The sequence below is a fragment of the Dipodomys merriami genome, unplaced genomic scaffold, assembly GCF_024711535.1.
Source record: "Dipodomys merriami isolate MVZ:Mamm:240054 unplaced genomic scaffold, mDipMer1.0.p SCAF_2679, whole genome shotgun sequence".
NCBI lineage: Eukaryota > Metazoa > Chordata > Mammalia > Rodentia > Heteromyidae > Dipodomys > Dipodomys merriami.
Window position 1 is genome coordinate 2,966 of NW_027204136.1, and position 24,649 is coordinate 27,614.

General features: G+C 41.8%; 1 long non-coding RNA gene across 1 annotated transcript; it reads right to left on the reverse strand.

Moving 5' to 3' along the window:
• Nucleotides 1-1,543: 1,543 nt before the first annotated feature.
• On the reverse strand, nt 1,544-4,875 carry LOC138837243 (uncharacterized). The gene is made up of 2 exons (XR_011375276.1): nt 4,561-4,875; nt 1,544-4,162 (listed from the first exon to the last, which is right to left on the reverse strand). It is a non-coding gene; the product is annotated as an uncharacterized lncRNA (long non-coding RNA).
• Between the last annotated feature and the right edge of the window lie 19,774 nt (nt 4,876-24,649).

Consider the following 24,649-nt stretch of genomic DNA (forward strand, 5'->3'; position numbering starts at 1 on the left):
CTCAGGCCGAAATTTTCTTAATAGAGAACTGGAAACACAACAAATCAAAGAAAGTTTGGACAAATGGGATTGCAAGAAGTTGCAGAGCTTCTTCATGGCAAAGGACATAGCTAGCAAAATCAATAGAAAGCCCACAGATTGGGAGAAGATCTTCACTAGCCATACAATGGACAAGGGTCTCATATCTAAAATATAGTTAGAACTCAAAAAATTAAATCCCCAAACAACAAATCCTCAAAGAAACAACTGCCCAATAAATAAGTAGGCTAAAGACTTGAAGGGAAACTTCTCTGAAGAAGAAAGAAGCATGGCCAATAGACACATGAAGAAATGCTCAACCTCCCTAGCCATAAAAGAAATCCAAATCAAAACAACATTGAGATACCACCTCACCACAGTTACAATGGCTATAAGAACTCTAACAACAACAGATGCTGGAGGGGATGTGGACAGAAGGGAACCTTACTTGATTGTTAGTGGAAGTGTAAACATGTTCAACCACTTTGGAAAGCAGTATGGAGGTTCCTGAAAAGACTTCACATAGAACTCCCCTATGACCCAGCAACCCCACTTTTACAAACAAGAGCTTATCTTAAGCCTTGCTAACTATTTACTCCACCTCTCGATCCCCACCACCTGCCTAACTAGGGCTTGAACTTATGACCTGAGTGCTGTCCCTCAGCTTACTCATTCAAGGATAACACTCTACCCCTTGGCCCACAGCTCCAATTCAAGCTTTCTGTGGTTAATTAGATATGAGTCTCATAGATTTTCCTGCTCAGTCTGGTGTCATACATGTCATATCTTAGCCTCCTGAGTATCTAAGATTGCAGGCATGAGCCACTGCCACCCAGTTACAAAGTCCTATTCATGACAGTGCCCATATAGAGATGTTGTTTAAACAACCGCAGATGGGAGCCGTTAAGTCTGAAACTTCAGGTGTTCATTGGGAATGATCCCTCATGCAGTGGACATGGGGATCTGGCCCTACTCATTGCCTCAAATCCCAGACCCAATGGGCAGCAAGAGGCTTGGGAGTTTACCACTGAAGTCACAAGTGTCTGTGTGAGAAGCCCTATGTGTTCCTGGCTTGTGCAGTTCCTGAGGTGTGAAGGGGAAGTAGACCCAGAATGTGGAAAGGAGTTAAACATGCTGTGGCCAGGCATGTGATCCTGGGATGGACACAGGGTCAGTAAGTCCAGTGGACACAACCTGAATGTCCTTAGCATGGCTGTTGGGCACGGTCTATGGTACCAAACTGTCAGCTGACAGCACTGTCCCCTCAGAAGTGTGGCCCAAGGAACACAACTCAGGAAGAGTAGGGATGGAATGGAGCTATTCCCAGGATGCCAGATGGTGTCTTGGAGGCTGAGGTATGTCCATGAATCATGGGTGGCCACTCAGCTGCACACAGGCATGCCCTAGCAAAGCACTTGCCACTATCCCTCCCACCATTGTTACTCCTCTTTTCCTTTCCCAATTGAAGGTGTTATACCCAAGTCCTAGAGATCCTCCAACAACCACTGAGAGACCAGGCAACCCGAACTGCAAAATGCAAGGTTTATTCAACAAGCCAAGGCTTGGGCCTCGTCCCATACCCGCAGAAGGCAAAAAACACAAAATTACAGCAATGCTATGGTTTAGGGACAAGTTCGATTGTGATCGGTCAGGGACCAGGTGTCTGCTTGAACCATCAAGGCAGACAACTCTTGTGGTTAATCTTCTGCTGACTGGGTCGCGAAACCATCTTGTTCTTGGGTGTTCTGCAATCTTTAAAAAACAGTTCTCAAAAATTTTGCACAAACATGTTATTATTCAGCTCATTTTTGCAACCTTTGCAACATTAACTCAGAACAGGAATTAGAGACTGACACAAGTCAACTTTAGAAGCTGTCACAATATGGCTTTAGTTTGGTTCTTACATTCCCCCCTTGAGTTTTGGCACAGTTATCAATCTTGATGACATTACATCTCAGTTTCAACATCAGATGTGTTTACAGGAGTATAGGTGTGTTGTACCATTAATTGTATTGTAACAATCTGTTTAGCAAGCAAGGCCCAACAGTAAGCAATAGCAGTAATATAAGCAAGGGTCCAATTAATGTAGAAATTAAGGTAGTTAACTAAGGAGAAAAATTAAACCATGATTCAAACGATCCTTGTCCAGCCTCTTACTTTTTCTTTCATTCTTCTAATCCTTCCCTAACTTTTGCCATGTTATTTTTTACTACCCCTGAGTGATTTACATAAAAACAGCATTCTTCTCCTAATGCAACTCATAGTCCACCTTGTTGTAAAAATAGTAAGTCTAGTCCTCTTCTATTCTGTAAGGCCACCTCTGTTAAAGAGGTTAAAGAATCTTGCAAGTGGGAAATTGAGCTTTCTATTCTTTTAATCTCATCTACTGATTCCCTCATGGCTGAATAATGCTGTTCCTGTCTTGTTAAAGCCGCTATTCCTGATCCTAACCCTCCAATGCTTGCACCTAACAGCAGGCTAATTGTAATAGCTGTGAAAGGCTCTCATTTATATCTATCTTTCTTAAATTTTGGAGCTTCATATAAACCTAAAAATTCCTCATTACTATGGTAAAAAAAAAGTCTTGGTAACAATCTTATCATCACACAATATTCCCCTGCATTCATTATAACTTATATGCACACAACTAGTTAGTCCAGATTGATTATACACCCACCATGTATTGCTAGGAGGGATCAAATATTTCATCTGTTCATTCCCCTTCTCAGGCTGTTTTATGATTTTGTTGGTTATCCAGTTCATATCCTGAGGTACTTCACCTATGCAGATCCCTTGACCTGTAACTCAGCCCATTGTTAATCCAACTTGACTAGTCCATCTGCACTCATTTTGGTTCACAGACCTCGTTACATTACCTACCACTGCTATCCCCTCATAATAAGGTGGAACAGTGTCATAGCATAGCCAACAAGAGTTAGTTAATTCTGAGGTAGAGGCATTTAATAATGCAAAGGAACCTATAACCAATTCTATTCGTGGATTTTTAGGCAATGCTAGTACTAGGTCCACTGGTTCTACTTTTCTGGGGGTGGCTGCCCTACTAATGTAGTGTGTTACTCTGTAACTATAGGGTAGTTACGTTTTCAGGTTGGGGTGGTGCAGGTGGGGCTTTCTCAGGCCGAATAGGCTGAATAACCTGGTTAGGGCCCACTGGGGCGATTCTAATGACTTCTTGTCTAAGGTTTATTCTGAAAATTAATCATGGTCATAATCATCCTTATGTAGCCTCAGTCCCCATGTCCTTCCTTGGGCCCAACCAAAATTGTTTCCCTTTCTCAGTAAACGTAATAGTTAGAGGATTACACCGGAATTCTTTGCACGGTCCATCTAGAATTGCTCCACAATTTTTTTCACCCTGATAGGTCCATTTTCTAGCCATAGTAATAAGGTCCCAGTTAGAGGACGGCTTCCAATGTCCATCTCCTGTGGTTTCACAACCCCATTCTTTGCAAAAATAGTCTTGTTCATAACCACACCTTTTTGCAAGATCTGGGCTCCTCCCATCCCTAGGACAGACATAGATAGGCCATCTCCCTAAGTAATATCTTCTGGCTGGGGTTGCACATCCTCCTGGCCTGTTGTCTAGTCCATGTGAGTTACAATGTCTTTTTGTTGCTGTACGAGTTGTTTGGCCATTGCATTCAGGCAGTTTGCTAGGGTCATAATGGTAGGGAATATCCCAACTCCCAATTGCTAAATCACATAAGTCTATTGTTAAGTCTGGCCACCAGGTATTAAGTGGGGCTTCTGTTGTTGCCACAGGGATAGGTTTGCCCATTTAGGATTCACCAGCCAACATAGTTGGTAAGGGGCAGAAGGGTTAATTCCCTTTACCACAGTGCTTATCAATAGTAGAATCAGTCCTTGGACAATCTTCTGATCTTCAATTTTAGTGGGTTGCTTGGGTGAGGCACACCCTCCATGCTGACACTGAAGATGCTGCTGGTCCTCCTCCTCAGGATTGAAGGGATCAGCTGGCTTGGCATGGGTGTGGTGGATCCATGCAGTTACTCCGTCCACCTTTAAAGCTGTAGGAGTGGTCAGAATCACCATGTATGGCCCTTTCCACCTGGGCTCCAGTGTCCTTGGGTGATGCCTTCTGACCAGGACTCAGTCCCCAGGCCTGAAAGAGTGAGGAGTGGGTATAGAAGCAGATTCATAAATGGCTTTTATCTTAGGACAGATTTCTCCTTGCACCTTCTGCAAGGACGGAACAGTGGTTATTAAGTCTCCATTACCTAGCTCAGCCAATAATTCTGATTGGAGACTAAGGATCATTGGAGGTGGATTGCCAATCATGATCTCAAAGGGAGTCAATCCTAACTGGTAAGGAGAGTTCCTAACTCTGAACAGGGCCAAGGGAGGAAGGGTCACCCAGTCTGCGCCAGTCTCCAAGGCTAATTTAGTCAAGGTCTCTTTTAGTGTCCGATTCATTCTTTCAACCTGTCCTGAACTCTGGGGTCTATAAGCACAGTGCAATTTCCAATCTGTCCCCAGTGCAGTGGCTATTCCCTGACTTACCTTGGATACAAAGGCTGTTCCATTGTCCGACCGTATTACTGCAGGAAACCCATATCTTGGGAGAATTTCCTCTACAATCTTCTTGGTCACTATTCCCGCAGTCTCTTGCTTGGTTCGGAAAGCCTCAGTCCATCCTGAAAAGATGTCTACAAACACTAGTAAATACTTATAACCAAACTTTCCTTTCTTAAGTTCAGTGAAAGCCACTTCCCTGGCCTAGTCACCCTTATTCGGCTTCCATTAACTTCCTCTCCCCTTCTGGCATTAGTTAGCTGACATGCTCTACATTTTTTAACAATGTCTTCTATTAGTCCATTTCCTTCTCTTATCTTGATTTTCGAGCCTCTTAGCAAGTCCTGCATCCTCCTGGTTCCCATGTGTGAGGCATGGAGAATTCTTTTTAACATCTGTAGTCCTAGAACTCGGAGAATTAAAAATTTTGCGTGAGCTAGGTGCCACCATCCATCTAGTTTTGGGGCCATAGGAAGGAAGTTTTGATGCCCATTCCTCTGCCTTTACTGGTAGCATTCTAGGTCCAGGATGTATGTGTCTGGCCACCAAGGTGATTAATTTTCCAGCTGCTGCTTGTCTAGCAGTCTGATCGGCCAATCTGTTGCCTTTCGCTGTGTTGGTGTCCCCTTTTTGATGCCCTGGACAGTGCATGATGGCCAGCTGTACTGGCTCCCACACAACTCTAAGCAGTCCCAAAAATCTCTTCCTTATTTTTAATAGATTTTCCCTCTGCTTTTAGCAGGCCTCTTTCTTGATATATAGTTCCCTGTATATGGGTTGTTGCAAAAGCATACCGACTGTCTGTGTAGACATTCATTCTTTTCCGTCCAGCCACGTTTAAGGCTTTTGTTAATGCTACTAGCTCCACTCACTGGGCTGAGGTCCCTCTGGGCAATGCTTCGGCCCATACTGCCTGATCTTCCGTGGTCACTGCAGCTCCCGCATATCTGTGTCCATCCCTGATGAAACTGCTTCCATCGGTGTACCGGGTCAGGTCAGGATTCTGCAGTGGTTGGTCTTGTAGGTCTGCTCTGGTCCCATGGACATGAGCTAGTATTTCCTCACATTGATGTAGCGGCTGCTCGTAGTCAGGATCTTGCAGTAGAGTAGCTGGGTTGAGGGAAGTTGGCATGCAAAAGGTTAAGTGTCCTGAGTTGAGCAGGAAAGCCTGATAATGGGTCATCGTCTCATTGCTTACCCATCTATCAGGTGGTTGCTTAAGAACTCCTTCCAGAGCATGGGGAGTGGCCACAGTCAGGGGCTGTCCCAGCGTTATTTTTGTGGCATCTTTAACCAGGAGAGCCACTGCTGTTATTATTCTTAAGCATGGTGGCCATCCAGTTGCCACAGTGTCCAGCCTTTTTGATAAATAGGATACAGGCCTTTTCCATGGTCCCAGCTTCTGGGTTAGCACTCCCTTAGCCACTCCCTCCTTTTCATCCACAAAAAAGGGTAAAAGGTTTATATACATCTGGCAAGGCCAATGCTAGGGCCTGCAAGAGGAGTCGTTTCCGAAGTTCAAAGGCCTGCTGTTGTGCATCAATCCAAATAAAGTTATTTTCTTTTAGTTTTGTGGCCTCATACAGGGGATGGGCTATTTCTGCAAAGCCTGGTATCCAGTCTGCAGAATCCTGCAGTCCCCAGAAACTCCCTCACTTGCTTTGGAGTTTTTGGAGAGGGTATCTTTAACACAGTCTCTTTCCTTGCCTCAGTCAGCCACCTCTGCCCATCTCTGAGGATATATCCCAAATACTGTATTTCTGGTTTACAAAGCTGGGCTTTCTTAGCCGATGCCCGATACCCCAGCCCTTCCAGAGTTTGTAACAGATTGGCAGTTCCTTCTCTGCATTCTAATTTGGTCTTAGTGGCTATCAGTAGATCATCAACATACTGCAACAGACTCACCCCTGGGTTCCTTTCCCGATACTCATGTAGGTTTTCATGAAGTGCTTCATCAGAGTAGGGAAATTTTTGAATCCCTGGGGAAGTCTAGTCCAGATTAGCTGTCCACTGATGCCTCCCTCAGGATCATACCACTCAAATGCAAACAATACCTGTCTTTTCAGGGCCAGGGGAAGGCTGAAAAAGGCATCTTTTAAGTCCAGGACTGAATACCATTTCCTATCCAGAGGTAAGGAACTCAGCAAAGTATAAGGATTTGGCACAGTTGAATGAATGTCCATTACTCTTTTATTTACTTCTCTCATGTCCTGAACTGGCCTATAATTGGAGCTGTTGGGCTTCTGAACGCGCAGTAAAGGTGTGTTTCTGGCTGATTGCGTCTGTATGACTCCTTTTATCAACCTGCGTATATGTGGAATTATGACTTTTCAGGCATCAATGGACATAGGATACTGCTTTATTTAAACTGGGTCTGCTCCTGATTTCAGCACTTTGGGGGACTCTGTATGACATCTGGATAAGGACTAAATCTAGAACTCATTTGAGCAAATCTGTTCTGATTCTGGAGGTGTCCAGAGGTCAGACTACAGATGAATGCCCACCATTATGAATATTATCCATGTTGACCCCATTATCATTGGACTGCAAATATAATATCCAGTGCCTCAGGCAAATGGAAATCTCTTGGAGGAGTGGTCAGTTGGAGCCTCCTATTTTCCCCCAAACACTCATCATTTTGGTCATCCCAACATGTGAGAATAAATGTGCTCATTTATTCTACAATTCGATCTGAAATAGCTATTACCTGCCAGGATCCAGACTCCATTCCCGTATCCTCCTCCTTGCCTCCATGACATGAATCTCTTCTTGTGTAAAACTGCCTCTCTGTGCCTGTATGGAAATTGGAGATTGTAAGGGTTTATGTATAAAACTTAAAGGGGTGAAAGGATCCAAGAGTTGGCATATAAAACACAATTGTTAGGCATCAGTGGCTAACATCTGTAATCCTAGCTATGCAGGAGGCAGAGATATTGAGGGTCATGGTTCAAAGCCAGTCTAAGCCAAAAATTAGAGAGAATCTTATCTCCAATGCACCAACACAAAGATAGAAGTAGAGGTCTGCCTTAAGTGGTAGAACACCAGCTTTGAGCAAAAGAGCTAAAGGACAGTAAGCAGACCCTGAGATCAAGCTCCAGGATCAGCAAAAAAAAGGTTGAAAAATTTCATAATAAAAAATACTTGGGGGAAAAAAGAAGAAAAACCATTCCACACGTCTTCCCTAACTTAGGGGAGTTGTGCCCCAAACCATGCTGACAATTGATTCTGAAGCATGAATAAAAACAAGAACTCAGAGTAGATAAGGAAACCTGAGGTTGCTGAGACTCTAGCATTTCTTTCCTTCTGTCTTATTTTTTTTGTCATCGTGGGGTTTCAACTCTGAACCTGGGTGCTGTCCCTCAGCTTTTCAGCTCAAGGCAAGCGCTCTACCACTTGAGCCACAGCACCACTTCTGGTTTTCTGAGTAGTTTATTGGAGATAAGAGTCTCAAGGACTTTCCTGCCTGGGCTGGCTTTGAACTGAGATCCTCAGATCTCAGCCACCTGAGTAGCTAGGATTACAGGTGTGAACCACCAGCGCTGGGCTTCGCATTTTTTTCTAATTGGAATACCAAAGCAGAGATAGCCACATTTTCTAGCAAGATATGAGAAATTGTTTTCTGCAGAACCCAAACATCTCACAGAGAAAAGACTTCAAGAAGAAAATACCCCTCAGAATTCTCCTAAGTCAGCCCAACCAATCATCATAAAATGCAAACATACATGCACACAAAAAGGTCTGGATGAACCCTGTCATTGGTACCCATGCTTAAATGAAAGCAGACAACCAAAGAAGATTGATGTAAGAGAAAAGAACGACAACAGAAAAAGAGAAGATAGGAAACATACTTTGGAGGTGTCAGAGGTGAGAGGAGAGAGGAACAAATGCTATTCAGGAAGATGAAAAACTGAAAGAGAAAAACAAAATCTGTCCTTAGCCTGTGAGAGAGAGCAGCCAGAGACACTGAATCCATAAAGTTAAAATATGATTCTATTAAAAGAGTCATAACAAAGCTGAAAGAACTCTTGGAAAATAAGGATGTGATTGGAGAAATAAAAACCTAAGGATCATAAGACAGAGTAGAAGATAATCTATCAAATATAAATACATAAAAGACTAAACAATGGATAACAAGGAAGAAAATACTAGAAACACAGATAATCCATCCAGAAATTCCAGCACCTGTGTAACAGGAAGTCTGATACAGAAATGAGGGAAGAATAGAAAGGCAGTAATCACAGAATATTTTCTAATTCTTTCCTATAAGGAAATAACCTGAGTTTCCACAGTGAGAGGCTCAGCACAAGCTGAGCTATAATTACAAGCTCACGCCTGTAATCCTAGGTACTCAGGAGGCTGAGATCTGAGGATCATTGTTCAAAGCCAACCTAGTCAGCAAAGTCCCTGTCAGCCTCTTATCTCTAAAACTCAAAAACCCAGAAGTGGTGCTGTGGCTCAAGTGGTAGAGCACTAGCTGTGAGCACAAAAAGGTTCTGGGACAGTGTCCAGGCCCTGAGCTCAAGCCCCACAACAGACAACAACAAAAACAAAGATCAGTACAGGATAAAACAGGCTTAAGTCAAGGCTAGTGCTCAACAATCAATGATCAAAGAAATTTCTCATTTCTCCAGATGAAGAACAAAAGATACAAATGTTGTTTTTGGTGGTGATGGTATTTTTGCTTTTTTTTTTTTTCTTCTGTGAGGTAAGTAAAGAAAGGACCAGAAAGGGAGGAAAGGAGAATAAACAAATGGACTCATGCAATTCAGTAGACACTATCTGGAAAATGACATATAACTTGTGGGGAGGGATGGGAGGGGGAAACAGGGAAAGTAAAGGAAGGGGTGACAGTGTCCAAAAGAAGAAATGTACTCATTACTTGACTTATGAAATGGTAGACCCTCTGTACAACACATTAAAGTTATATTAAAATATATCAACAATAAATTACATTAAATTATATTTAAATTTTTGTATTAAAATTTAAATTATATTAAAATTAAAATCATATTTGAAAAGCTAAAAATTCCCCTAGAGAAAAAAAAAACACTTGAATACATACCAATGCTCACTCAATAGAACTTCATGAAACTTTAAAGAAAATGAAACCAGTCCTTTTAAATGAGAAGAGAAAATAATTTTATAACCCAGAGTCCTCTTCCCAAGTTAAAGGTCAATGAAGTGCAGAGATTAAATCAGTGTTATTTCAGAAAACAGTTTTCCTTTCAATGTTTGTTCCTGTGGTGTCTATTCTGAGAAAACTCCCAAAAGAAGCTCTTCACTATGGTCAATAGACACATGAAGAAATGCTCAATTTCTCTAGCCATAAAAGAAGTGTTAATCAAAACAACATTGAGATTCCACCTCACCCCACTTAGAATGGCTAGAATCAAGAAAACCAGTAACAACAGATGTTGGAGGTGATGTGGACAGAAGGGAAGCCCATTGCATTATTAGTGAGAGTGGAAACTTGTTCAACAACTTTTGGAAAGTAGTATGGAAGTTCCTCAAAAGACTCCACATAAAGCTCCCCTATGACCCAGCAATCCCACTTTTGGGCCCCAAATGATCACAAACAAAACTACACTAAAGCTACCAGCACAACTATGTTTATCTCAGCATTATTTAACATAGCTAAGCTATGGAACCAACTCAGATTCCCTCGGTAGATGAATGGATCAAGGAAGCATGGTGTATATATATATATATATATATATATATATATATATATATATATATACACACAATGGAATTCTATGCCTCCATCAGAAAGACTTGGAAAAAAATTATATTAAGTGAAGTCAGGCCCAAAGAAACATAGGTCCCATGGTTTCTCTTATTTGCAATAACTGGTATATGTCTAGGACATGCAGCAAAGGTCAAAAGCTATATACATATGACCATATAAGATGATGTTAAACAAAATGAACCCAAAGATAGACAGTGGGTTTTTTTCTTTCTAGCTATTGTTTTTAACATATTTATAATGTAGTATGTGCTTTTTTTGTTTCTTTGGTCTGTTCCTTCCCCATGGTAAAATCCCTGTTTTATTCTAGTGTCCTACTTCTTGTATATACATTTTTCTAATTTGGGGAGGGGAAGGGAAAAAACAGGTGCTTAAATAGGGATAGAGGTTGGCTCATTGTAACAATGAGATGTACAAGACAATATGTTGAAAACAAACAAACTTTACAACTTCAGGCACGGGGGAGGGGAGTGGGGAGAGGAGTTGGGGAGGTAGGGAAGAAAGGAATGGTAGGGGAAAAACAAAGGAGGGGTAACAATGCTTGATAGGAAATGTACTCATTACCTTACTCATGCAACTGTAACCTCTGTACAGTAACCCCTCTGTACAGTATCTTTACAATAAAAATATATATTAAAAAACAAGCTCTTCACCAAGATGACAAGAGCAAAAAAGCAAGGTGATGGACATGAGGTTTAGTTGGGGAAAAGAAGAGAAGAAATTCACAAAGATGACAACAGGAGAGACCCCAATAGGAGAGTGGACAGAAAATACAGAAACAGGGACATATACAGGTTCAAACAAGTCAGAAACTCAACAGGTCATAGCTCCAAAAATATGTTCTAGAACATTTCCAGAAAGTATGTTCTTGAATGGGTTCTAGAATAGGCACTGGAATAGTTTCCAGGATTGGGTCTGGAATGTATTCTAGAATCTGTTGTACAATGTTTTCTACAATCAGTTGTACACCCAATATGTCTGAAAGTAGTGAAGAGAAATGAGAACACATAACGACAGTATGGTTGATGGAGGCATATTTTAATCTTTAATTTTAATTTTTAATTACATTTAATTTTAAATTACATATGTATATAATTTATACATAAACTTTATGTACACATTTATTTATATATTTATATAATTTTATATAATTTATGTATAAATATACATTGGCATATATTATATTATACCATTATATTATACATATATTACATTATAATTACTTTAAATTATATACATATATATGTATTTATTCACAAATTATATACATATATGTAAAGGCAAGTCCACAGAAAATAAAGTTAGAATCATGTCTTTGTGGCTTAGCAAAGAATGACATTCACCTAAAGTAAGCTTCCAATATTCATGTAATCACCTATGTAGTACCCACAGGAAGGATTCAAAGGATGAAGATGGGATTTGTGCATTAAAGGGGTATTGGGGATGACCAATAACTACTATTTCTCTTTAGTGGAGCATGTGTGCCAGAACTGGGACTTGAACTCGGGGCCTGGACCCTGACCCTGAGCTTTTGTGCTCAAGGCTAGCACTCTACGACTTGAGCCACAGCTCCACTTCTAGCTTTTTGGTGTTTAACAGGAGATAAAGAGTTTCACAGACTGCTTTTCTGCCTGAGTTGATGTTGAACCATGATCCTCAGATCTTCCTTACAGGTGTGAGCCACCGGTGCCCAGCTGACACACACTATTAAAGGTACAAAATTGAAATTGTTGGTTACCATATATATAGTCAATTATCCTTGAAAGAAGTATTTGATTCTGTAAACTTTTATTCAAAATGAAAAACTATCCAGGCACTGGTGGCTCATATATTTAATCCTAGAGACTCAGAAGGCTGAGATCTGAGGATCTTAATCTGAAGCAAAAAGAAGCTGGAAGCGGAGCTGTGGCTCAAGTGGTCGAACTAGCTTTGAGCAAAAGAAGCTCAGGGACAGCACCAGGACAGGCACAAAAAAAAATTAAAACCATATTTAGATGCATGGAACTGAATGCCCTAAATTCAAGACCCAGGTCAGGCACAAAAATATTTTAAACCATATTTAGATGCATGGAACTGAATATGGAGCTTATATATAAACCCCACCATCTAGAGCCAAGTGATTTTTGACCATGCCCAGAAAAGACAAGCAGGCACTGGAAAAGGGACAATCTTTTCAATACATGAGACTGGAGAAATTAGATATCTTCCCTGCAGATGAATAAAATCAGATCCCTATCTCTCAGCAGTTTTAAAAAAAGAAATCAACTCAAATGGATCCATGATTTAAATGAAGATTTGAAACTGTGTGATTATGATGTTTATGTGTAACATTTCAATCAGGTAATACTTTATTTTCCTCATGCATTTTCTTTTGAGACTGGGACTCAATTTGGGTATCTGATGTTTTTGCTCAGCGGCTGGTGCTCTATCACCTGAGCCATGCCTCCAACCCCAAACACGATTGCTTTATGACAATTGCAAATTAGGGACAAGTACTGGGAAAAGCAGACTAGCACATTACTTACAGGAACACACAAAGGATCAAGGCCATCACAAGCCAAGTCCCTATAGAATAATGAGATGAGATTGTTTTTACAATCAAATGACTCTCACTCTCTTACCTTTCCTTCTGGCCTCCTCAATTAGAGCCAAGCAGCTTTTGGTTACATTCATATAGGTAAACTTTCTTCTCTAAAACCTTTTTCTTATTAGACAACTTAAAAAGTAAAAATAATCCAGATGCTGGTGGCTCACACCTATAATCCTAGCTATTCTGGAGGCTGAAATATGAGGATTGAGGTCCAAAGCCAGCCCATGAAGGAATGTATCTGAGACTCTTATCTCCAATAAACCATCAGAAAACAAGAAGTGGTACTGTGGCTCAAAGTGAAAGATAGCTAACCTTGAGCTGAATAGCTCAGGGACAGTTCCCAGGCCCTGAGTTCAAGCCCCAAGACTGTACAAAAAAAAAAGCAAAAATACCTTTTTGAATACACAGATGAACAATTACACTTTCACTAAGCTCCCTTCCAAAAAAGGACAGAATACAAACATACATAGTAGCACAAAAGAATTTTTTTATTGCGAAAATACTGTACAGAGGGGTTACAATTACATGGGCAAAATACTGAATACATTTCTTATTAAGCATTGTAGCCTCCTCCTTTGTTTACCCTTCTCTTCCCATCCTAACTCCCCCCCCAAGTTGTAAAGTTCATTTTCGACATGACAACTTGTACTTCTCATTGTTGCAACAGGTCCACCTGTATCCTTATTTAAACAACTTGTTTTTCCCTTCCCCTCCACAAATTATACCGACATCAAATACAGTGAAAGCAGGATATTCCTTCCACATACTAGAAAATGGGTTTTGCAAGATTGGCCAAAAGAAAGAAAATTGTAAGGAAAAAATAGTCTCATATAGTAGGATGCTACCAGAATATTCAAGCTTCAGAAGACAATATGGAAACAGCTATAAAAATTAAATCACATTTCTGAATCAGCAGTTTCTTCACTAAGCATTTAGCCTAAAGTATGCTAGGAAATTGTAGAGCTGCATATAAAGCAACCAGAAAAGAAAAAGAAAAAGAAAAAAAACACAAGCATCTGTCAATACCAAACGGGGCTAGACACCTGTGGCTCACACCTGTAATTCCAGCTACTTTGGAAGCTGAGATCGGAAGATCAAAGTTTGAAGCCAACCCAGTCAGGAAAGTCTGTGAGATCTTATCTCAAATTAACCAGCAAAAAGTAGAAGTGGAGCTATGGCTCAAGTGGTAATGCTAGGCCCCAGTACTGACACACACACAGAGCCATTGGGTTGCATCATTAAGTATTGCACATCCTTACAATATAATCCTGCACACTCTTTAAAAAGAATAAATTCAACATATCTCACTGGCACAGAAAGGCTTCTAAAATATATGGCTTAGCTAAGAAAATCAAGGTTCTACACAACACCCTCATATTTTTGTACGTGTCCCCAAACTGCTTTCCAGAAAGGAAAAGCTGTCACTTTGGAGAGAGGCTAAAGCTCAGGAGGAAGAACTTTGGTTTGGCTGCTATTTGGTTTTGTGCTGTTGGATGAACTTTGGGCCTCATATATGTTAGACAAATGCTTTACCATCAAGATATACTTCCAGCCCTTGCTTGGTTTCTAAGCCTTTTGAAAGGTTTCATGTCACACCATAACTAAGGATCATTTATTTATTTTTAAATCACCAATTGTAAAGAGAGAGATCATGCTTGAAAAGCAATGGATTAGTTCTGGCTCTAAGGATGAAAATGACTTTCTGAACTTTTCTTCAAAAATTAGCAACAAGCTGGGTGCCGACAGTCATGCCTATAATCCTAGCTATTCAGGAGGCTGAGATCTGAGAATCCTGAGCAGACAAATCTGGGAGGCTTTTATTTCCAATTAACCAGCATAAGAAAGTACAGGTATGGATAAAGTGGTAGAACACCAGCCATGAGCAACAAAGTTGAACAAGAGCAAGCAGAAGGTTCTAAGTTCAAGCTTTAGTACTGGCATGCGCACGCGGGCACACACACACACACACACACACACGCACACACACACACACACACGGTTAGCAGCAATCTCAGAACTAAACTTTCAGACTATTGCTGACTACTCTGGAGGAATGGGAGCACTTGTTTCTTCTAATCCTTTAGAAGAGGTCAGGGACTACTGGTTGCTACCAGTAGCTCAGCATCAGCAACTTGTTCAATACATGCAGGAACAAATGGGAGTTGAATGAGGTAATGCCTGACAAACGTGCCAGAAGGAGGTGACCACCCTTCCCCGAGGGAGCTAAGGCCCTCTGTCCCTCTGAGATGTGACCCCTAACCTCTGAATCCTCATTTGGGAAGAAGGTGACTGTCACACTGACTCCTTTTTCTGGCATGATGGATGAGGAGGATCAGAACATAAACGGAAGGCTTCTGCAGTGGTGGCTTCTATTGGCTTTCTGAACACATCGTGCAGCTGGCTGGCTGTCAGGAGCAGGGACCAGCAATTTATGACAATCCCTAAGCAGAAGCAGCCTCTACAATGCTGGTTCAGCAGTAGCCCAGGGACCGGAGCCAAATTTTCACTCTCCTTGAAGCTGTAGCTCCTCTTGCACCAAAGCAGAAGAAGGAAGAGGCCCTGGTCTCTCTCTCTCTCTCTCTCTCTCTCTCTCTCTCTCTCTCTCTCTCTCTCTCTCTCTCTCTCTCTCTCTCTCTCTCTCTCTCTCTCTCTCTCTCTCTCTCTCTCTCTCTCTCTCTGGGACCTGAATATATCACTGTTGTTGAGATGATGTAGACCTAGGCAACCCAGATAGCTTCACCAGGCCCAGCCCTGCCAAGTGACACACAGGGATTTGCGACCCATCTCAAGATGCCATAATTCATGTTGCCAAAAACCAGGCAGAGCTCTGCAGCTGATACAGCAGTCCAGGTAGAACAAGTTTGACTGATGGAGCCCATGAGGCATGAGTCTATTCCCTAGCTTTGCTGTTTGTCAGTGAGTTAATCTTGGACAAGCTGCTTAACATGTGTCTCCATCTCTTAACTATAAAATGACAAGTGTGTGTGTGTGTGTGTGTGTGTGTGTGTGTGCACGCGTGTGTGTGCATCTGACAGTCCTAGAGCTTGAACTCAGGGCCTAGGCACTTCTCCTGAGCTTTTATGCAGCTCAAGGTTGGTGCTGTACATAAAGCTCTTTATTTTTGGTGGTTAATTGGAGATGAGGCTCTCAGATTTGCCTGCCCAAGCTGGCTTCAAACCATGGTCCTCAGATCTCAGCTAGAATTGTAAGTATAAGCCACTGGCCCACAGTTAGGCAATTTTTATAAAAGACAACTGCTTTGATTGTAGGCTTGTTGTGAGAATGGAGGGAGATAGACCATTTGTGGAGGCCACTGTGTAGCAGGCAGTTCAGGAAGTAAAATGGGATCCTATTTATGATCAAAGAGATTGCATCTGGTGATCATATCACACATGGCTTCTTGAAAGGGTAAGGGATTGGGAAGAAGACAGCTAAAACATTCTTCACCAGATGGAGGTGGCCAGGAATGAACGAAAGGAACCATAGAAACAGGAGAAAAGGAAGAAGAGGTAACCAGAGTCGGGCACCAGTGGCACATGTCTGTAATCCTAGCTACTTGGGAGGCTGAGATCTGAGGAGAGATCTGAGATCTCATCATTCAAGGTCAGCCTGGGCAGGAAAATGTATGAGACTCTTTTTGTCAATTAAGCACCAAACACAAACACACACACACACACACTCACACACACACACACACACACACACACACACACACACACACACACACACACACACACACACACCGCCCATCCCATAGATGGCTTATTGATGCAATTACATGGTTCAAAGCCAGTGGCACCTGATGGGGAAGAAAAAGACAAAACCAGAAAGGGCAGGATGGCCCCAGCCCTACTCCCTGGGGCCGGCTGTACAAGTGCCAAGTGCCTTTTCCTTGTGAACCACAGGGGCAGATGCGGGCCGGCAAGCAGACAGGACCACAGCCCTGGCAACAGGAGGAAGTGGTAGTTGAGGTTTCCCGGTAGCTCTCTTGATCCTCTCTGGACCTCAGGACCTCTCCTAGGCTCCCCAGTGCTTTCCCTCTCTGCTCTCTGCTTGGCCTGCTCCAGAGGGACAGACAGACAGAAGTTAAAAGAGCAAGGTAAGTTTCCTTTCACCCCTACCCCATCTCCTCATCCCTGTCCAGGGGCAGGGCGTACAGAGGTGGACACACAGGGAATCAAGAGCTCCGGGCTGCTGCCATTGGATCAGTGGGAAACTGGGCTGTTTGCATTTCCAAGTGCTGAATGGCCAGCCACTGTGATGTCCATGTTAATAATTCCTGATGCTTTGTATTCCAGCAAATGTTTAATCACTCACTGATCAATAATCCTCACTAGGCTGTTCTTTTTTCCTTTTTTTAAAGAAACAAATCCCTTTTTACTCTTCAAATCCTTAAATAAAATTAGGCTGCTTTAGCCTTGGATGCGTTATTCCTCAAAGAAGCTGTGTGGTTTCATAACCTCGTTTGGGGTATTTTTAAAGGGACTGCCTAGACACACTTGCTCTTGGTGTCACCTAACTTGTCTCTGCAATTGCTGTGTGTTATAAGCTGGTTTCCTCAGACACTGCTTTCAACACAGATCTACTTTTTTTTCCCTCAAAAGAAGAAAATAATACAAAGTGAAGTTATTTGCCCTAACTAAATCAGTGAGTCTAATCTTTGCATTCCTGGCTTACACTTAAGTCCTTCTGTACAACTTGATTTCTACCTTCCATCTATAATTTCTTTCCAAAAGCATATTGAAAGGAAAACAACTCCATTCCTAGGCCATCTTAAGAAGCTGTACTTCTTTCTTAGAGGCACGGCTGAATGTTTTGGAAAATGCACATGACACATGGAAAGAGACAACGGCTCTGTCCTCACAGGGGATGGACTGGCAGGGGGGTCTCACAATCCACTCCAGGTCCACCAAAGTTCCACAAACAATGGCAACAGAAAGAAACTGCCTTTCATCTGTAGCAGCAACCAAAGCAGCAACTTTCACCAAAGCTAACCCAAGCCAGGGGTGCGTCCCACACACACCAACCACTTCCACAGTTAGCCCATAAGAGCCCCAGCAGCTCACCACAATATTTATTAGAAAAACACATAATTTGTGGTGGAGAAAGAAGAGTCTCTCATACAAAAAAGAAAAGGAAGAAAAGGGGGGGGGGAAGCTCTTTCAAATGCAATTAACCAAAGACATATTTCCTCTGTGTTTGTAAAGATCAATCTATGAGAAGCACAGTTTTGTGTGTGGGGGGGGGGGAGAGAAATGGGTTATCCCCACTAGTTAAGAAAGACAATTAAATTATTGGAGATTACCTTCATCATTAAGGAGAATGAGCTTTATTCATATTTACAGACCTAAGCAGACTTCAGTTTCCAGGTCGCAAATGAATCTCTTCTCGTCTCAGATGCACATGTGGACACTGACATGGGCTGCTATTGAGTTGATTGGATAATAATCTTATTCTCAAGCTCCTGCTGGAAAGAAGAGCTCCAGAGTAGGGCAGGAGGGGGAGGGGGAGATGGGTGAGGGAGGGAGGGAGGGAGGGAGGGAAGCAAGGAAGGAAGGAAAGAAGGGATAAAAAGAAGAATCCAATCATGTATTCTTCCTGGTTGGTAAAAAAAAAAGTAACCCCAGTATCCTGGAAGGATTTCAAACACAGGCAAACAGTGTGCAGGAGGGTGTGTTAACAGCATGCCTTTGTGGTGTGGCCTGCCTGAGACACTCTTAATGAATATTACTTCCTTCCCATTGGCTGTTCCCGCTAGAAACCCAGATCCGTCCCTCCTTTCAGAAGTCAGGAATTCAGCTCCAGCCAAAGTCCAGAAAACATGCTCACACAGGGACAAGGCCCCACCATCGATCCATAGCCTTTGAGGTTGTGTCCTACAGTCAACCTGACCAACAGTACATAGGAGTGAATTTTTTCTGCCTTGGGTTGTGTTCCCAGCTTCGTGTCTGTTCTAAACTGAAGGTCCATCAAAGAAAAGAAAAATAGACAGCTTTCTTTAGAGAGAACATGCTGTCGTAAATGCTGGGGAGAAAGAACTTTCTCAATCAGGCTTCCAAAACCAGATATGAAACGTTGTCTATATCTTAAAATCCACCCAGGTGATTTTTAAAAAAAAAACTCTGTGCCAAATTAAAATAAAATCCACAATTAATATGTGTCCTTTTGTGGACTTAAGCTTCATCTCCCTCTGAAATGCCACATACTAACGCACACTTTGAAAAGCTGTTCAGAATCACTTGGAGCAGCAATATCTAAGCAGTATATAAATATGCATTCAGGTGACAGGATGATTAAGTTTTCTTTTTCAAACCATGCTCTTCTCCATAACTTCTCCTGTCTGCTTACTGACAGGAGACTTGATCTTCTCAACATTTTAAAGCAGATTAATTTTTGAGTATCTGAGAAGATATAATTCTTGCTCATAAGAAAAAAAAGCAACAAAAAATTGAAGGTGGGACAGAAGAAATGGAGAAAAATATTTTATTTTAAAAAATAGTAATAATAAAATATTTTGTGGCCCATTCAGTATTTCCCATATATAATTTATTAAAATTAGATCAAATTATGAATATTAAGTGCTCATTTGAACTAAAGTGCTTCCTCTTTCATACATACATGCACACACACACAATTTGTGTTGTATCAGTTTCAGAAGGCAACAGAAACTCTAAGGATACAAAGAAATATGGTGACCCCAGCCTCTAATACAAAGCGAGCTGGGCAGCCCTGAGCTCCTGGATTACTGAAAGGTGTTTCTGTGCACATAACAGCAAGGCCTCCACCTCTCCCTCCCTGCCTGTAACTCATTGCACAGCTGCAGGTAGCTGTGGCTCTAGTCCCCTTATCTAAGGTCCTTGGTCCTTGTTCCATATTTTCCTTACCACTATTAAATAAATGAGATGTCTTTCCTGTAATTCTAGGTTTCTGTGTTTAGAATGGAAGTGATTTTGTTTTTAATGCTTTGCTAAAGAGGGAAGAATAAAACTGAGCTCTCGCTCCAAGAGTGTTTATTTATGTTATTATAAGAGCAAACTAACTTTTCAGCACTTAGATAAAAAAATTAGTTTGCAAAGGCTAAACAACTTTCCTGTCCCTACCCCAAGAGTGGGGGCAAAATAAAAATATTCATTTGCCCTAAGACGATCACATGAGAGTTGTAAGAGTCTTCCCCCCACCCTTGAGAAAAGAGGGTAAAACCTGGGCCATAACCAGTGCCTGAGTCTGCCATGACCTCACCTAGGGGCCTTCAGCCTATGTCTGTGGTGTGTGTGTGTGTGTGTGTTCTTCAGCCTATGTCTGTATGGTGTGTGTGTGTGTGTGTGTGTGTGTGTGTGTGTGTGTGTGTGTGTGTGTGTGTGTACACCAATGCAGACAAAGTCCCTATGCGTGGCCGATGGCCTGGTGTACTAGGGTAGCATGGTTCCTCAATAAGTGTAAATTACATCCACGTCTCCAGATTTGTTTCCATGAACTATACTAGAAAAATGCATCTTAACCAAAGATAGATATATATTATCACAGATACAAGATCATATATAGTATGTGATATATCATTGTATGATTCAATTCATACAGAGCTGAAGGCATAAAAATAACTTAAGTGGATATTGTTCAAAGTGGTAGTCATTCTGGAAGGTAGCACCTTGGAGAGACCTTAACTTATAAGGCACTTTTTGGAGTGCTGGAAGCGTTCCATTTCCTGATGGGAGTGGTACATATAGGGGGACTCATGTGTATATTTTGCCATTGGATTTTATACTTTCTAGTATGTGAGTCATTCCTCACCAAAAAGAAAAAAAGAATCTACCAAGTAAGTTCAGTGATCATTGATGACTTCTTTAAAATCCATTATTTTTGCCAACTTCAAAAAAAAATCTGTGCGAAAAAAATGGATTCTTTGCTCTGTTCATTATGAGAACAAAATCAAATGTGAATAATTTAGTGACTGGTTGAGGTTTGACATCTCAAAAGCGTTTGGGGCCTAAATTTTTCAGAAGCTCTTGGTTTCACAGTTCACGTTGGCACTCCAGGGCTTCACACCATCAGAATTCAGATATCTGCACTTGGCAATTTTATATGTGGACGTCTACACGCCACATTCTAACAGCACATCAAAACTCATTACATCCAGAAGCAAGCTCGTTATCTCAAAATAGGCACCTTCTTAACCACCAGCCCCCACCAAATTCCTTCACCTTGTTCTATTTTTGTGTCAGAGAGTTTCTCCTCTTCTCATTACCCTCTTGGAAATTTGTCTTTGAGTAACTCAGCTGTGCTTTCATACTGACTTTCCACATCTCTCATATCCTACACTTGGCCACACCTCCTATGAGCGTATTAGCAATGAACGCCTAATTAGTATTCTGGTTCCTGTCTCTGCCTCCACAGCACCACCGGGGAAATCTTCCCTCTGTGCTCCTGACAGTCCTCTGCTGCTGCAGCACAAAACCCGTCCTCAATGTGACATTCAAGGTCTCCTCTAGCCTCCTCTCCCCATGACTCCACCGCAACCCTACTGTCCATCTGCACCTCACCAGCACAGTAAGGGACCAGGCATATTCCTCCCACACCACCCCTGCTCGTGCCTCGAATCCTTCCTTTCTATGACATCCAAATATTGCATACCCCCTAAAGACAAAACATTCACTGTCTCCCTGAGATGATTTCTGTGAAATGGCTTTCCCCATTGAAGTGCCTGTGTGGTTCTATCAGTGGTCAGGCAGGTAATTCTCACCTATGCCAATGTCTCTCAGTGTTCGCTGCCCCTTTTATATTGTGGTTTTGTTATCAGTGGTGGCACACATCAGTTTATAAATACAATGCACCTTGATCATGCCACCCCTTCATCATTCTCTCCCAACCCTCCCAAAACCAGCCCTGTTCTCAATTCTTGGTTTCACAGAATACATGTTAAGTATTATGGTTGCCTTCCTCTCTTCATTCATCCACCCTCCCTCCACTTGACATACTCATACCTTTAAAGTGCCAGTTTCCTGGTATTCATTTCGTTGGACTATGAGTTTGTTTTCCTGAGGAATTTTACCCTCCGAATTATCCCCTGCAAATACCATACTTCAGTTAATACATCTGTGTACACTTGCATACAAACTGTGTCTGTTTACTTGTACACTTATGAATTAGTTTCTCATTTCCATGTGTGTAAGGACTTGTCTTCACAAAGTAAAATAAAAAAATTTCCAAGTTGAAATTTATATTAAGTGAAGTAAGCCAAGCCCAAAGAAACATAGGTCCCATGGTTTCCCTTATTTGCAATATCTAGTATATGTCTGGGTCAAGCAGAAAAGGTCAGATGAGGTGATATAGGGAAATAAACCCTAAGATATGAATTCAAATGTTTTCTTTCAAACAACTGCCCAATAAATAAGTGGGCGAAAGACTTAAAGAGAAGCTTCTCTGAAGAAGAAAGAAGGATGGCCAATAGACACATGAAGAAATGTTCAACATCCCTAGCCATAAAAGAAATGCAAATAAAAACAACATTGAGATACCACCTCACTCCAGTTAGAACAGCAAAAATCAAGAACTCTAACAACAACAGATGCTGGAGGGGATGTGGACAGAAAGGAACCTTACTTCATTGTTGGTGTAAACTTGTTCAACCACTTTGGAAAGCAGTATGGAGGTTCCTCAAAAGACTTCACATAGAACTCCCCTATGACCCAGCAATCCCACTTTCGGGCATTTACCCAAATGTTTACAAACAAGACCACACTAAAGATACCAGCACAACTATGTTTATTGCAGCATTATTTACCATAGCTAAGATATGGAACCAACCCAGATGCCCCTCAGTAGATGAATGGATCAAGAAAATGTGGTATATATACACAATGGAATTCTATGCCTCCATCAGAAAGAATGACATTTCCCCATTTGTTAGGAAATGGAAAGGTTTGGAAAAAATTATATTAAGTGAAGTAAGCCAGGCCCAAAGAAGCATAGGTCCCATGGTTTCCCTTATTTGCAATATCTAGTATAGGTATGAGTCAAGCGGAAAAGGTCAGATAATGTGATGTTAGGAAAATGAACCCTTAAATATGTATTTTAATGTTTTCGTTTCTTTCATGCATGTGTTTCTAACACATTTATAAGATTATTTCTTTGTTGCTTTGTTATGTCCCTCCCCCACAGTGTAACCCCCGCTTTCACTATATTTGATGTCAGTATAACATGTGGAGGAGATGGGGACAAACAAGTCGTTTAAGGATTCAGGTGCACCTGTTGCAACAATGAGAAGTACAAAATGTCATGTCAAAACCAACTTTACAATGTCGGTGTGGGGGGGGAGGGGGGTATAATTGGGTGGGGGGAGGGGGGAGGCTGGGAAGGGAGGTGAAGGGTAAACAAAGGAGGAGGCTGCAATGCTTGGTAAGAAATATATGCATTATCCTGCCCATGTAATTGTAGCCCCTCTGTACAGTATGTTCTCAAATAAAATAAAATTAAATTTAAAAAAAATATTTTCTTTCATGCGATTGTTTCTAACGCATTTATAAGATTCTTTGTTGCTTTGTATGTCCTTCCCCCACAGTATAACCTATGCTTTCACTGTATTTGATGTCGGTATAATTTGTGGAGGGGAAAGGGAAAAACAAGTCATTTAAACAGGGATACAGGTGGACCCATTGCGACAATGAGAAGTACAAGTTGTCATGTCGAAAACGAACTTTACAACTTCGGTGGGGAGGGGGCGGGGAGGATTGGGGGAAGGGGGGGGATGTAAAGGGATGGGAAGGGGAAACAAAGGAGATGGCTACAATGCTTGATAAGAAATGTACTCATTATCTTGCCCATGTAATTGTAACCCCTCTGTACAGTATTTTCACAATAAAAAAAATGTAAAAAAAAATTTCCAAGTTGATGAACTCCAAAGCCAAGTGTTATTTTTCTCTATGACTCAAGTGTCTCAATGAAGATCTGCTCAGAAGTCGAACTCACAAATTGCTAAGTTAGAAACATCAGCAGGGAATCTGTGTTATGTTTGCATTGCATTTAAAATGTCCTTACTAGGATATATATCAACAATAGAATGATGATCTTTTATGTTTGCACAGGCTTTTATGCCCCACCTAAAGTATCTCCTGATTCCCCTACCTTTCAAGTGAAGACAACAGCTTTTATTGGGGTCATTTCTTTCTTCTTTTTTTTGGGGGGGGGGTCCAGTCATGGGGCCTGAACTCTGGGCCTGGGCTGTCCCTCAGCCCTTCAGCTCAAGGCTAGCACTCTACCACTTGAGCCACAGCACCACTTCCGGCTTTTTTCTTTTTGCTTATGTGGTGCTGAGGAATCGAACCCAGGGCCTCAGGCATGCAAGGCAAGTGCTCTACCACTGAGCCACCTTCCCAGCCCGGGGGCCATTTAACAGAGCAAAGCCACATTCTGGAGACAGACAGTCCAATTTCCTTTGGAACAAAGAGACGAAGTTCTCCAACTCTGGCAGACCTGAAGTCAATGCCAGTTCATGTCATTACTTGATGCTGAATTACTTAACTTCTTGTGTAAAAAGATGGGGCTGCAGTGGTGCCCACCTCCTATGTGTTGTGAAGATGATTTGAGGAAATGCCAGGCATCAGGTACTGTGCAAAGAAAGTCATCAGGGGCAGAACTCCCATGCTGCACCCAGAACCTCCCCCTACACTCCCCCCACTACGCCCCCCACTGCTCCCACCACACCCCTCCATCCCCACCATGTGGGCCTCCCCACTCCAGGCTGACAA